Source organism: Bombus flavifrons, chromosome 5 (assembly GCF_040668555.2).
Source record: "Bombus flavifrons isolate JBK064 chromosome 5, iyBomFlav1_principal, whole genome shotgun sequence".
Classification (NCBI taxonomy): domain Eukaryota; kingdom Metazoa; phylum Arthropoda; class Insecta; order Hymenoptera; family Apidae; genus Bombus; species Bombus flavifrons.
In genome coordinates this window covers 18158321-18170631 of record NC_138446.1, presented here as the reverse complement: position 1 = coordinate 18170631, position 12311 = coordinate 18158321, and the positions used below count along the sequence as shown (strand labels likewise).

The 12311-nt window shown below is 42.7% G+C and overlaps 1 protein-coding gene and 1 non-coding gene across 3 annotated transcripts in view; one reads left to right on the top strand and one right to left on the bottom strand.

The window, feature by feature from the left end:
* Positions 1 to 12311, top strand: part of raskol (Ras GTPase-activating protein raskol) — a 257001-nt gene that overhangs the window by 23401 nt on the left and 221289 nt on the right. The gene's annotated exons all lie outside the window — the stretch shown is intronic.
* LOC138180474 (U12 minor spliceosomal RNA) lies at positions 4961 to 5110 on the bottom strand. The gene has a single exon (XR_011173319.1). It is a non-coding gene; the product is annotated as a U12 minor spliceosomal RNA (small nuclear RNA).

The window sequence follows — 12311 nt, the reverse complement described above, 5'->3', positions numbered from 1 at the left end:
TTACTTTCTTAGCGCGATTTAATTGGAAAATTCAAAGTACTGCCACGAACAGCTACTCTCTACCAGACGAATGTAATCGAGCTGTAACAAACGTAAGGAGCTATACGCACCATGCTGCAGCCTTTAAAACGAGTATCCATTAAAATAAAGCGAGAAAGCGATTCTAGAAAAGCTTGCCCTCGACGTAAGCTCCACGAAGAAATTTGGCTAAACGACTCGGACGAAGGAAACAAGAGAAAAGGATGGCAATAACAGGATGTAAACAACGTCTGGCAACTTTTCAGGTAAGAACTTGCTTTGCGGAGCGGACGAACAAATTTCTCGCGAAACGAGAGAGGAAAGGTGTACCTTTTGCGATGACCTCGTAGACTTGGCTCTCGTGTCCTTTTCGCGAATGTGTCTCTAGCCAGGATGATGCTCGCCAGAATGGAATTTCATTTGACGAGTTTGCAAGAAGGGGAGCATACGTCAAAGAGATACCGTCGTTGTTTCCATCCAGCCGTGGAAAATGTTGCATACCATGGACGTGCGTCCATGTGCCTCTCTGTACGTTGGTGTACGCGAATCTACGAACGCGACCATCTTTGTCGAAATACGTATATCCTTTGATTCTTCTCGATTTCTTCGTTTTCCTCAATTTTTGGATCAGCGGTACGGAAGTTTTCTATCGTCGAGCCAATTTTCGTGCAATAAAGGTAAGGCTAAAATTCCCATTGTACACCCACGATGTATTTTCTCTGACACTGTTTAACGCTGTCTAACGATGTGCCTAACTGTCTCGCCTGGGACCGGGCAGCGCTATAAGGTACCTGTACGATCTTTTTTGTAGCGATAAACGAGCTGCAAGAGACGGACGCTCTTATCTCGAATCTATCTATGAAAAAGTAAATACGAGATTAGGGAGACGACGATGGTTCAAGCATGCGCAGGTATTCCGAGTGAAAGCGAAAGATTGCAAGAGAAATAACATTGTACCATTTACCTGTCGTTTACCGCCATTCGGTCTTTCCTTTTTTTTTTTACGAAACACCGCAAGTTTTTCGATCAATTTCCAAGTACATCGTTCGAACACAGCGTAACTGCTACGTCGTTTTATCGAGACACTGACTTGAAACCTACGATTTAGTTAAAAACCTATAGGACGATTTGTGCACGGCAAAAGGAATCGGCGAGTTTGCTCCCTTTCTTTTTTCTTTTCCAGAAACACGAACATCGTAGAACGGCGCTTTTAACGGTTTGTAAAGTAACGCATGAACGCGGTCGTTGATGCATGTCCCTTATCTGTAATACGTGCCATGCATGGCGAGCGTATTTCCGGCACTTTCTGTCCGCAGTTGCACCTATCTATTGACCCGTCCCGTCGTTCGGCTTAAGCTTGTATCCGATTAAGACGGCTAACGCTTCGAATTTGACGCAATCGTTCGATTTCAGTCATCGAACGTCGTGAAACGCAGGCCTGCCATCTCGAATGGTAAATAACGGAGAAAGTTTATAAAACGTATCCTCGGAGAAAAATAAATTTTGCTCGTGGCGGTCGACGAAAGAAAGCGATTCATGTCCGGTAAAGAAAATAGATTTCGCTTGGATAAAAACTAAATTCGAGTGGTTTGCTTCCTCGTTTCGCGATATCATTCCAGATTTAGATCCGTAGTAGTATTTCGTGCATCGCGCGATATAATATTTATTTAGATAAAAGCGCGTAACGTTTAGTTTCCGTGTGAACGAATTTAATTTTCCATAGACGGGGTGGCCGCGACTGTTACGCAGAAGTTTCGTTCGTTCGGAAACAATTTGAACGTTCGAAGCGTATGTAGAAGGTCGATTCGCCGAACCTCGGGTATCGATTTCTATTCACGATGCGGCAGGTGCTAAAATGATTCTGCCCGAACCATCGTTCGCAAGCTCGTTTAATTACACGAGCGGACTGTTTTGTCGGCGATTCTTTCGGCGCCTTTCACCGTCTCTTCGTAGCGGCAAATGTTGATAATCTAAGAGAAGAGAAGGTGAATGCCGAGGGAACACGGTTACGTTTCCGCGGCTGACAATTCCAATGACAAAGGAGAGGAGTTTCGACGGTCTGTTGTTCAAGCACCAAACTTATCGCGATGTCTTGCGTGTCAGGACTCTGCGTCACAAAGGAGTATACAGCTCGACTCGTGGCTCTTGGTAGCTTCAGCTTTTTGCGTCCCCCCCCCGTTTTCCTTTTTGGTTAAAGGGAATTCGATGGAAATTCGATGAAAGAAAAAATGCTATTTATAAATGACTAGTAACGGTACGATATTTGTCGTAGTCGCTAAATTCTGTCTCGAAATTTACGAGCGAAAAATATTCTGTCGCGTCAGCTACGCGTTGCCCGGTCGGTGAAAACTACCATTGCAAGACCATTTAACGTTCATCGGTGTCGTTATTGTCGCGGCTCTGTCCAAAGAGTATGCCCGATAAAACACGCACAAACTGCAGTTGTTTGTAACGCAGCTAATTGAACCACGCTTCGAGAACCACTCGTTTATCGTTCGACACGTAGAAACGTGCGAGACTCCGGTGTACGCCAGGAGCTCTATGGGGACTGGCACGGAACGCGGCAGTCGCGCACCATGGGGACCATGTCCCTGTTTCACTGTCCCGATACGGATGAAAAGCTAACCGGTTGACGCTATACCAGTTGTCATTTCGTCGCTATCGTCGTTCGCTCTCCGCTTCTTCGTACGATTAGAACAACTGTAATTAGCAGCTCGATAGGAACATCGATATACGAGAGTATTCCTGTACCATTCTACACGATTCGATTTTTCATGCTGTTTCCGACTAAATTTTACCCTAATACGTTCGTTGCATTCGATTCTGCGTCAAAATTCCGGTTACAAGTGGAACGTAAGTTTCGATTTTATAATTCGACGAGTTTGAACGATTACGTATCCGTCTAATACTAAATAGTTACAGTTAAAGCAAAAAATCAAAAGTAACGTCAACGTGTGTGCTGCGATAAAAAGAGCTTATCTTACAAAATTGAATCGTTTTGCGCGACATTTAAAAAGCATTGGCGGTAAAGTTGGCGCTGGGTGTTTCGAAGTAATGGAATTTTCTGTTGTAATTGTGTAAATGCGCGCCTAAGCCTAAAGGACACGGAGGCGCGCACCGTTCATACGATAATGTGAAAGTGCCTCGGTCGTTATTCACAGGGACACACCGTACGCCGTACAGGAATGCACTTATCCAATCGTCGCGGGCACGCGTGTACGATTCTTTCGTTCGCATGCCTGCACGAACGGTCTTTCTTCCTCCCCGGATTTGCAAGCCTAATTGCTCCGTTTCGTGGGCGATTGCCGATGGCCAGTAATCGTAAGATTACCAGCGAGGTCTTGGACGTCTTCGCAGCGAAAACAAGATAATCGCGCGGTTCGCTTCGGCTCTTAAGAGATTTTAGTCGAGCAGTCTCGCTAACGGGAGTACCTTTCGCGCATTCGATAACGTTTTAACGCATTCGATTCCGTGACGTTCAGTGACGTTGTCGTTCTGTTGAGAATTTCTTGAAAACCTAACTCTGCTGCTTGCGCGAGTGTAACAGAACGCGTGTGTATGATTGATTTTATAATAATACGTTATTTTTTGTACATCATGAGAAATGCATCGATCTAGAATTATCGATATTACGAGACGACGTACACCGGATTAACTTTGTGTGAAATATGTGTACACGTTTGTACATACACATACATAGCAGTGTATCCGTACAGGATGTACAAACATCGCGGCGTTAAACAGCGCAATGATACTCTTTTTAGTTACGATTATATAATACTAATAATAATTCTTTTTTGTATATGTCAATATATTCGCATCGATATAGCGCGAACCATACCGTAATAGATATCTCTAATTTTTCTACGCGTACTAATCTAAATTCCTGTAATAATTATTTCACATTTTTTGCTGGATGCACACGCGTATGTACATATGTACACGTGTATATTCGATGCTAAACCTTTCAAGCTTTGACGCGTTAATGGCAGGTAGATAGTTGGTCTGTAGTTATAGAACGCTATTCTGTGCCATTTTTATCCGATAAATTATTTGTCTCAGCTACGCACCGTCGTCACTCGTACATACTCGGTTTAAAGAGAGCTTCGTTTTCTCGTGCTTTCGTAAAACGTCCAGTCAGCTTCCTGTTCTCGAGATCTCTTCATTTTATCACGCATATGTAACAAGAAGAGTCCGATCCCGACCAATCAGTGATCCCGAAATACCCTTCTAAGCTCGCTCTTTGCACCCGCTCTGTCAACACCCGTATGAATATACATGCATAATGTATATGAAAAAGTCTGTACATGGGGGCTACGCAGATTCTGGCAGAGTGGCAAATTACGACTAGATAGATTGCACCGGTGGGTGCTGCAGTTGCATTTTCGCTATTCTACGGTAACCTCGTTTCAACGGATTTGCGTTCTGGCATCGTAGGTTTGTGAAACCACTGATAGCGGTATTTAATTTCGCAGGCAGCTGTCTGGGCTTTTTTTCGGAAGAAGGCAGAACGATAACTTGAAATTAACATTTCGATAGAGTCGACGGAAAAGTTCTATAAGAATTCGAGCTGCTCTTCTATACGTCCTATAAGTATTGTCGATCGTCAAATATGTCAATCTCTCATGTTTTTGAACCTCGATAATTTGAAATTTTGTTTCAGTCACATATTTCAAAAGCTTATTTCATTCGATCGATAGGACCGAGTTGAGCGGTTTCCTTTGTTTTATAAAATGCATGTGCGAGTAACGCGATCGTGTAAAATTTAGAAAGATAATGATGTTTCGTTACGAATTTTCTCGTATCTTGTTTCTACGAGACACGTGTTCAAACGCATTGATAGTAAAAATCTGCTCTGGTCTCTAACAGCGCGAGTGGAATCGAATCCTCCTTTGTGTTTTTCATTCCTTTTACGTTTTTTTTATGCTTAAACTTTATCCACGAGGTAGATCGCTTCACCAGGCTGCACGAAAAAGTAGTTCGTACTGCCACGGGACGACCTTTGCCTCTTCAAAAATACGGTCGCTTAATAATTAGCATAGCTAAGCGTTACCAAAGCTCTATATTTTCCTTACTCATTAGTTTAAGGCACGATTTACCGATGCGTCTCACTGGCTCTTGAGCTTGCACGGTTCACTTTTTACTCGCGAGAAATACAAAAGGCATTTGCCATCTATTGGATACTACGTAGTACCAGAATTCACAACGCGGGAAATTTAAATCATAAAGGCGCGATTATTAGACAGAGAGATAATATCCTGTTGAAATAACACGTAAGATTATATTGACTTAACTTATAGGCAAAAACATTTCGAAACAATACGTTATTGGAAATTTTTTATGATTTGTCAAAAGTATTAACGATATAACGAATTAAGTAACACACAATCGACGAAATGCCTGTTTAAGCTTATGTTTTTTTTTTCTTTTTATAAATATTATAAATTTTTCATTTGAATACTATAAACGGCAAGAATGAAAAGGTAGAGGTCAAAAAAAGAGGGTAGGGTCTTCGCTTGGAGAGAAATCTTTAGAAGTAGGAGCTCCAGTTGCAAAGATGACGAACCTGATAAACGAACTCTAATGGTTTCATTATGCCGTAATGAACGCTCCATAATTATATTAGGTTCGTTATACGCGGTGCTTATTAAAATTGTACGGCTGGCCAGGTATCTTCCCACGAGCTCTCTATACTGTGACCTTTTTCGTGCTTTTGACTCTGATTTTCGTTGAAACATTCATCGGAACACGGTAAACTATATCAAGGTCTGACGCTAACGGCAGCAATTACGAATTGCACGAACGTAGTACATTGTGCTTAATAGTTGAAATAACTACACGCTTGAAATACATTTCGCTTAATTATTCCGTTTGTTTAGTTGGACAGTTTTGATCCTCGATTCGGACGTAACAAGCTTCTAATCTGCTCGTTTGCAATGAACTAAATGCTTGCCAGCAGACTGTAGCGTTAGCGTTAATTATATGGATTGTACAGCTTATGTGTGATAGGTGGTAATTGTTATTTCCATGGTTTTGGTTCGCTAATATTTATTGCTTCGATCATGGAACTTCTCAAAACGATATCGAACGATATCGAACAAGGATAAATAAATAATAAGTATCATAAGCGGCGCTTGTGAAAGAAGTCGACTTAAATCGATTATCTCATTAAGAAGCTTTAAAGGAACGTCTTATGCAACTAACAATAACGATAAATTACTGAAAAACTAACGCGTTATTGAGAAATGAATAATCCCTTTGAAAAAGTATCGGCAATAATTTCACAAGTAACATCTAGTATTACGTTAAGAAATTGAAGCTGCTACCTTAGTTCTTAGCCCAAGCCCAAGGGCGCATAAGGCGCATGATCCATTATCCGGTCTGTCTGATCGCGAGCGAGACGAACAAATCCTTTTGTCTTTTGTTTTTTACTTTCTTGTTTGGCCTCTATCGCGAAGGAAGATTACGCAATGCCGCAGAGCTATAATTAAGCTCGATGTGTCTCTGGCAATACGATGACAGCCGGTGCGCGAGGTCAACGTACACAATTTGCTAGGAAACGCGTGTCTCTGCGTATGAAGCGCTTGATCCCTCCCCTCCCCCTTCTGGCCCTAATTATCCGGGCTGCGCTCCCTTCAGGGATCATATGCACTCCGCGCGTTGCCGAATAATCCCTCGTGCGACTTCACCGTTGCCCACATTGTATGCAACCTGTGACATTGTTTCGAACACGTACACGCATTTTCGTATGCGCGCACGCGCTCACAATCGCTCACGAAGTACATACATATATGCACGAGTATCTTCGTTTCTTCTCTCTCGTGCTTTCGCCTTTTCCTTTTCCACCTTTTCTTTCGTGTCGACCGTTGAGTCGTTGCTCTTACCACGATCGTATCTGTCTTTTGTCAGCGAATCGATAGTCTTGCACGCGCGTTCTGTGACAACGTACGTCGCAGTCTGCGCGGTAACCCGCGTCATACCGATTCATGCTCTCTATTCGTTGTGCGTACGTTCCATCGAAACGACGCGATGAGCTAGGATGGATGAAAAGACGTTCACTCATGGATGAACCATGTTCCAGCTCTCCGAGTCTTTCGTGTACGTGAAATAGCTGCGAGCTGAATGGCCGATGATGCGATCTTATTGCCGATTGGAGTGTTTATAATACGTATATCTATAGCAACTTGTAGCCTTCTGCGCATCGAGGATTTTCTCATACGACCGAACTTCATCGTATGCTTTTCAACGTTTTCCAACGAAACATCTTGAAATCAACGGTTTTGTTTCATAAAGGAAAGATTATAGATAGTTTTAAATTTATTCGTAAAATAGATATTACGAAGAATCCAACACGGATACGGGTAAAAATGAAAGTCACGAAGTACAGTTGGCGTTCGTTTCTCCGTTCGAGACGGTATCTTAAGTCGGCAGGTCGAATGAATAATCCGCTTGACGCGAAGACAAGCAGAACGTACAAACTTGTGCTTACTTAATAAAGCTAACGTAGAACAGCAACGGTCGTAGGCAGGTTTGAGAGAAGGTTTTGTCGTATTCTCGGACAAAGTTCGAGCGTAGACCCAAGAGTGGCGCGATGCCATCCCAAATAACGAGGCTGCAATTTGTCGTCTCGGCAATATTAAACCCTTCTTTGTTACGACCTCTGTCGCTAACATTGCTCTCGCCGTTGTTGCAAAGAGGATGCCGCCTAACAGTTTTTTGCTACTAGCGACAGAAAGCGCTTTCTAAAAAAATATTTGCATCGTTTACCTCCAAAGCTTGGAATTTATGTTACGGAACATATAACGCGTTAATTTTAAAAGTTGCGAGGAGATAATAATAACCGGGTGTTTTCCTATTAATAAAAAGGGGACGCTTCAGCAAGCTTTTCACTTTTGCCCTGATGTTACATTATCCATGTTATTCTATAATACAAAAATAATACGACCTGCGGCGTAAAAGTATGTTTTGCGATAGAAAAGACGAGTTGTTTCGTTGAATCGAATCCACGTGTTTCATAGCCGGCAAATTCCGACGGTCGGTCCGTCCTTTCTTTTTCGAATGTTCTTTCGAATATACCGGTATCAGTGACGAAATCGATCGAAGACTTGCCAAAAAGAGAGAGGATTACTTTCAAAGCAGTGGGTGGAATCGATTAAAGCGCTTAAGAGCACGTGACGCGTACGTAATATGGCAAATTTTCCAGCCACGATCGCATTATCGTTACGCCATTACAACGGGGTCGGTGTAAAATGCGTCGCAACAATGGGACGACAGCGGCCACCCTTTCACGCATGGAAAAAAGCGGTAGTTAATAGTCGTATCCCCGTTATGCGCGTACGTGTGCAAGTTGGAAGGGAGAAAGCCGGGTTACAGGGGCTGGAAACGAAACGAACGCGGTGTAACTCTCAAGGGGATTGATTCGGAGCGGTCCAGAAGCATAGAGGGTTCGTATCGATTACTCGCACCCATCGCATCGGGCGCATCTACGTGGAATACGGCAGAGTCGTGTCCCTCGATGCCCACCCTTCGTCTTCCGCTCGCCATTGACTACTCGAATGGATTTTCCATCGGTTTCTGAAAGCCTTTCGCCGCGTATAACAACGAAGAAAGCGAACCTCTGAGGGAAAAACGAGGGAGCCCTCGATCTATGAAGGAGTTTCTCTTCATAGAATTTTATCGATCGTTCTGGCACGCGCACGTGCCATTGCCATTGTCTATCGAGAGTTTACGGAATGTCCATTGATCGGAGATTTATAAACGGGAAGTAACGTGATCAATGGTGTGCGCGCGCGCGTGTGCGTGTCCGATACGTTACGTCGTTGATTATAGAAATTCTGTTTAAGATATACTACTGGAGTTTAACATTCTGTATTTGACGTTGCGATAACTAAATTCCGTGATGCAGACTGCGAAACAAATTGGAAACGCAGTGTTATCTTGGATTCTTTTTCGTTAAATATAAATGTTTATTCGACCAGTCGCGAAGAGACGCGATCGCGAGGAAGCGCGTCGACGGGAGTCGTAAATTCCCGTTACGATTAGATAGATAATCGACGCCACGAACAGATCGATCCCCTATTACGATGATAGAGGTGGTTTTAACGAGCAGTGTTTGAGTAACAGTTCAAAGATATTATATATTTCCAACAACATTATATAGAAGATAGTTACGCTGGTGTGTAGATATGAATTAGATCCGTAGTCGTAAATTTAGCGAAGTCCGGTGACGATGCTGTTGCAAAGGAAAACTCTTGCTCGGTGGAGATTGTCCCGTCACTGGTCGCTTGCTGGTGGAATCCTGGGAAACCGAGAAAACCCTCGTTTCCCTAATTTTTACCTGTTGGAGCAATAACCATAAAGTACCTCCTAACTCGAGGATGTTTCATGCTACTTAACGGCCTTAACGGTAAATCATAAAGCCTCGTTTTATGACAGTTCCTTAGGATTATTGCGACCCAACTAATTGTGTTGACGTGACGAGTGGCCGCCTCGACCGAGGGATAGATTCCGGGCTACGCAAGGATTCAGCCGACGAAACGATACGATATACATACGTTTCAAGCGCTCGGAGTTTTTTAATTATTGTTTTTTTTTTTTTTTTAATCCAAGTGATCTAATATCTAGCGTATAAATATCGACTTTAAGTGGATTTTCATTCGATACTGTTCTTTGAAGATTATTTCATATTCGATCACACGATAATGGAATAATCGTATAACGATCGAGTCGCGTTTATACGCAGCTATATCTTTTTTTGTAAAATATTTTAGTCGTTCCAACGATCGATGACAAATATAACGTTTCGTTTGAATTGTCCCGAGTATTTACCTGTTGTAGCTTGACATTTTTACCTCATTGACTTTTTACTATTTATCGTGTATTAATTTGCACTTTGCGCTAATATCACGGTTAAAAAGGATTCTGAAACAAGATACTGCTTCCGTTCGTAGGTATATCAATTGTAAATCTTAACAGCTCTTTCCGTTAAAAACAGTTTGGCTGGAGTGTTTGCACCGTTTGCAACGGTGCGGTTAAAATATTCGTCTCATTTATTGGAGAATGTTGAGCCGTAATCGCACGGTAACGTAGAACGAGAGCGCTTTCCATTAACCAAACCACCTGGCATGATCTCCCATTAACCATCGATCATGCGGGAGTTTGTAATCTCGGTTTGCGAATTCAGACTTTGCGGTTCGCGTTAAATGGAAATCGTTTCAACCTGTTTCACCGTATTGACCGTTTCCTCGTTGTTTACTTAATTATTTTACGATTTAGATATGCTTGTCCCGTGATGTGCTTAAAAATCTATTAAATCGTCGCACTACTATCCGAGATGGAATCACGGACTAACGGACCCACGATCCGTTCGAAACGTACATCTCGGTCGATAAAACGAATTCACGAAATTCACCGGGAACGGCCAATCCGGGCTCGCTCGCGACTTCCTCCGACCTTATCTCTCGTTTCTTGCCCTCGAGCGATGATCTTAATCTTCGTTCCTAAGATCTTGACAGCGAGCTACTTATTCGAGCAACTCCTTGTCTCACCGCAAACGCAGTCTCGTTCCGCTGCAGCCACCCCATGCCTTCGAACGGAGCACCTCGGTTAGAATTAAGGGGTGGATACCAGGGTGGAAATTGTGCGGCAGTTTGTATCGGATTTGCATTCCGCTGGAATAATGGCCGTCGGAGTTTCCTGAAGAACCGAGGGGAGAACACGGGACAACAGATAAGACAGGACTTGCTGCGATAATTACGATCTTTCCATTCGTTCGCATCGACAGTTTGCCCACGGGATACTTGAAACAGAGAAAAAGGGAAATCGTTGAAAGAAATAACGAACGAGCTTCTTTTTCCGATAGCTTCGAACCTCGTGTCCTTTTCCTCCCCTTTCTCCTTTGCCTCTTCTTTCTTGCTTCTTTCCACCAAGTGCAAAAATTCGGCGCGGTATATTAAGCGATGCAAGCGGTATATTAACGACGGAAAATGCGAAGCGCTCGACCAGCTTCATGGATCGTATAAAATTAAACGTCGATCTATATATTTCGGTTTCGTGTATCGTTTCCTCTAATTCAACGGTATTGGAAGTTTTTTTTAGTATTTTCGTTGCAACGGTGCGACAAATACGAATTCGAGTCATTTTCCATTGTGAAATTTTAAATTATCGTTTTATTTACGTTGTTACGATGAAAATGAGTGAAAATTTTGTAAAATCCAGAACGGCGTGCGAGGTTTATTCGATTATTAGCTTGATAGTTTTAAAGTTTGCAAACGGAAACACGGGACAAATATGTATTTGATCTCATAGTTGCGTTTCGTTCTAATTGTTCTATCCTTTTAATCCTTTCGATCCGGTTGCGACACATACGTTTCAGCGAACCTTTTAAATTCTCTTTGGATTAATTCGTTAATACGTATTCTATCGTTCGTTTTCCCTTTTTGTTGATTTCACGGGACAGCCAAAAATATCCCGGCACCTGTATAAATTATTCAAAGCCGAGCATAAAGGTAACTCTCGTTGAGCCGCTCGTTGCTACACGGAGGAGACGCTAATCGCTTTGACTTTTCGACTATTAAATCAACATTTTTGTTCGCTTCCAGCAAGTTGGTAGCAGTGTCATTCTCGCCGAGCTTTCCGATTACTTCGTGAGTATACTATACTACTATACTATATTACTATATACGATTTATGATTACAACGAGAGTTCGTGAGAAAGGATCGAAGAATAGAAGACAAAGATGTTACTCCGTCGATCATCGATACTCGATATCATCGTCGATTAATTCCGTTTACAAATAAAGAAGGCGTTGCTGTTTTTCGCAACAGATTCGTCTTTAATCTCGCGTCGTACCACTACTAGATCGCAGGAAACCACGATACGATGAAAAATGATGATAGCGCAACGTGAAAATACGAACGTATCCGTTGCGGATATGTTAGAGATCCGTTTTGGTCATCCAGACGCTCTGGCGTAAGCGTTGGACGTCTACTCGTCTGACTGCCTACGTACACTCGGTTGACTCGTTTTTAACCCACGTAGAACGCGTTAATGAACTTGGAAAAGATCACCGCGAAAGATAACGTCGACGTAACCTTGTAGTCGTCTTAGAGTTTTAAGGTGAATCACTTTTGCCATGATTATCGTTTGCGCAAGCTTCATGGTCGCTTTCTTCCGTTCGCGGCAAACGCTCTCGATCCTTTTGGACTGTTCGATTAAACCGTTTCGTTTCGCCAACTAGGCGTGGATGCGAACAACTTGCACAACGTTTTAGAATTATGCTGTCTCGCGTGAT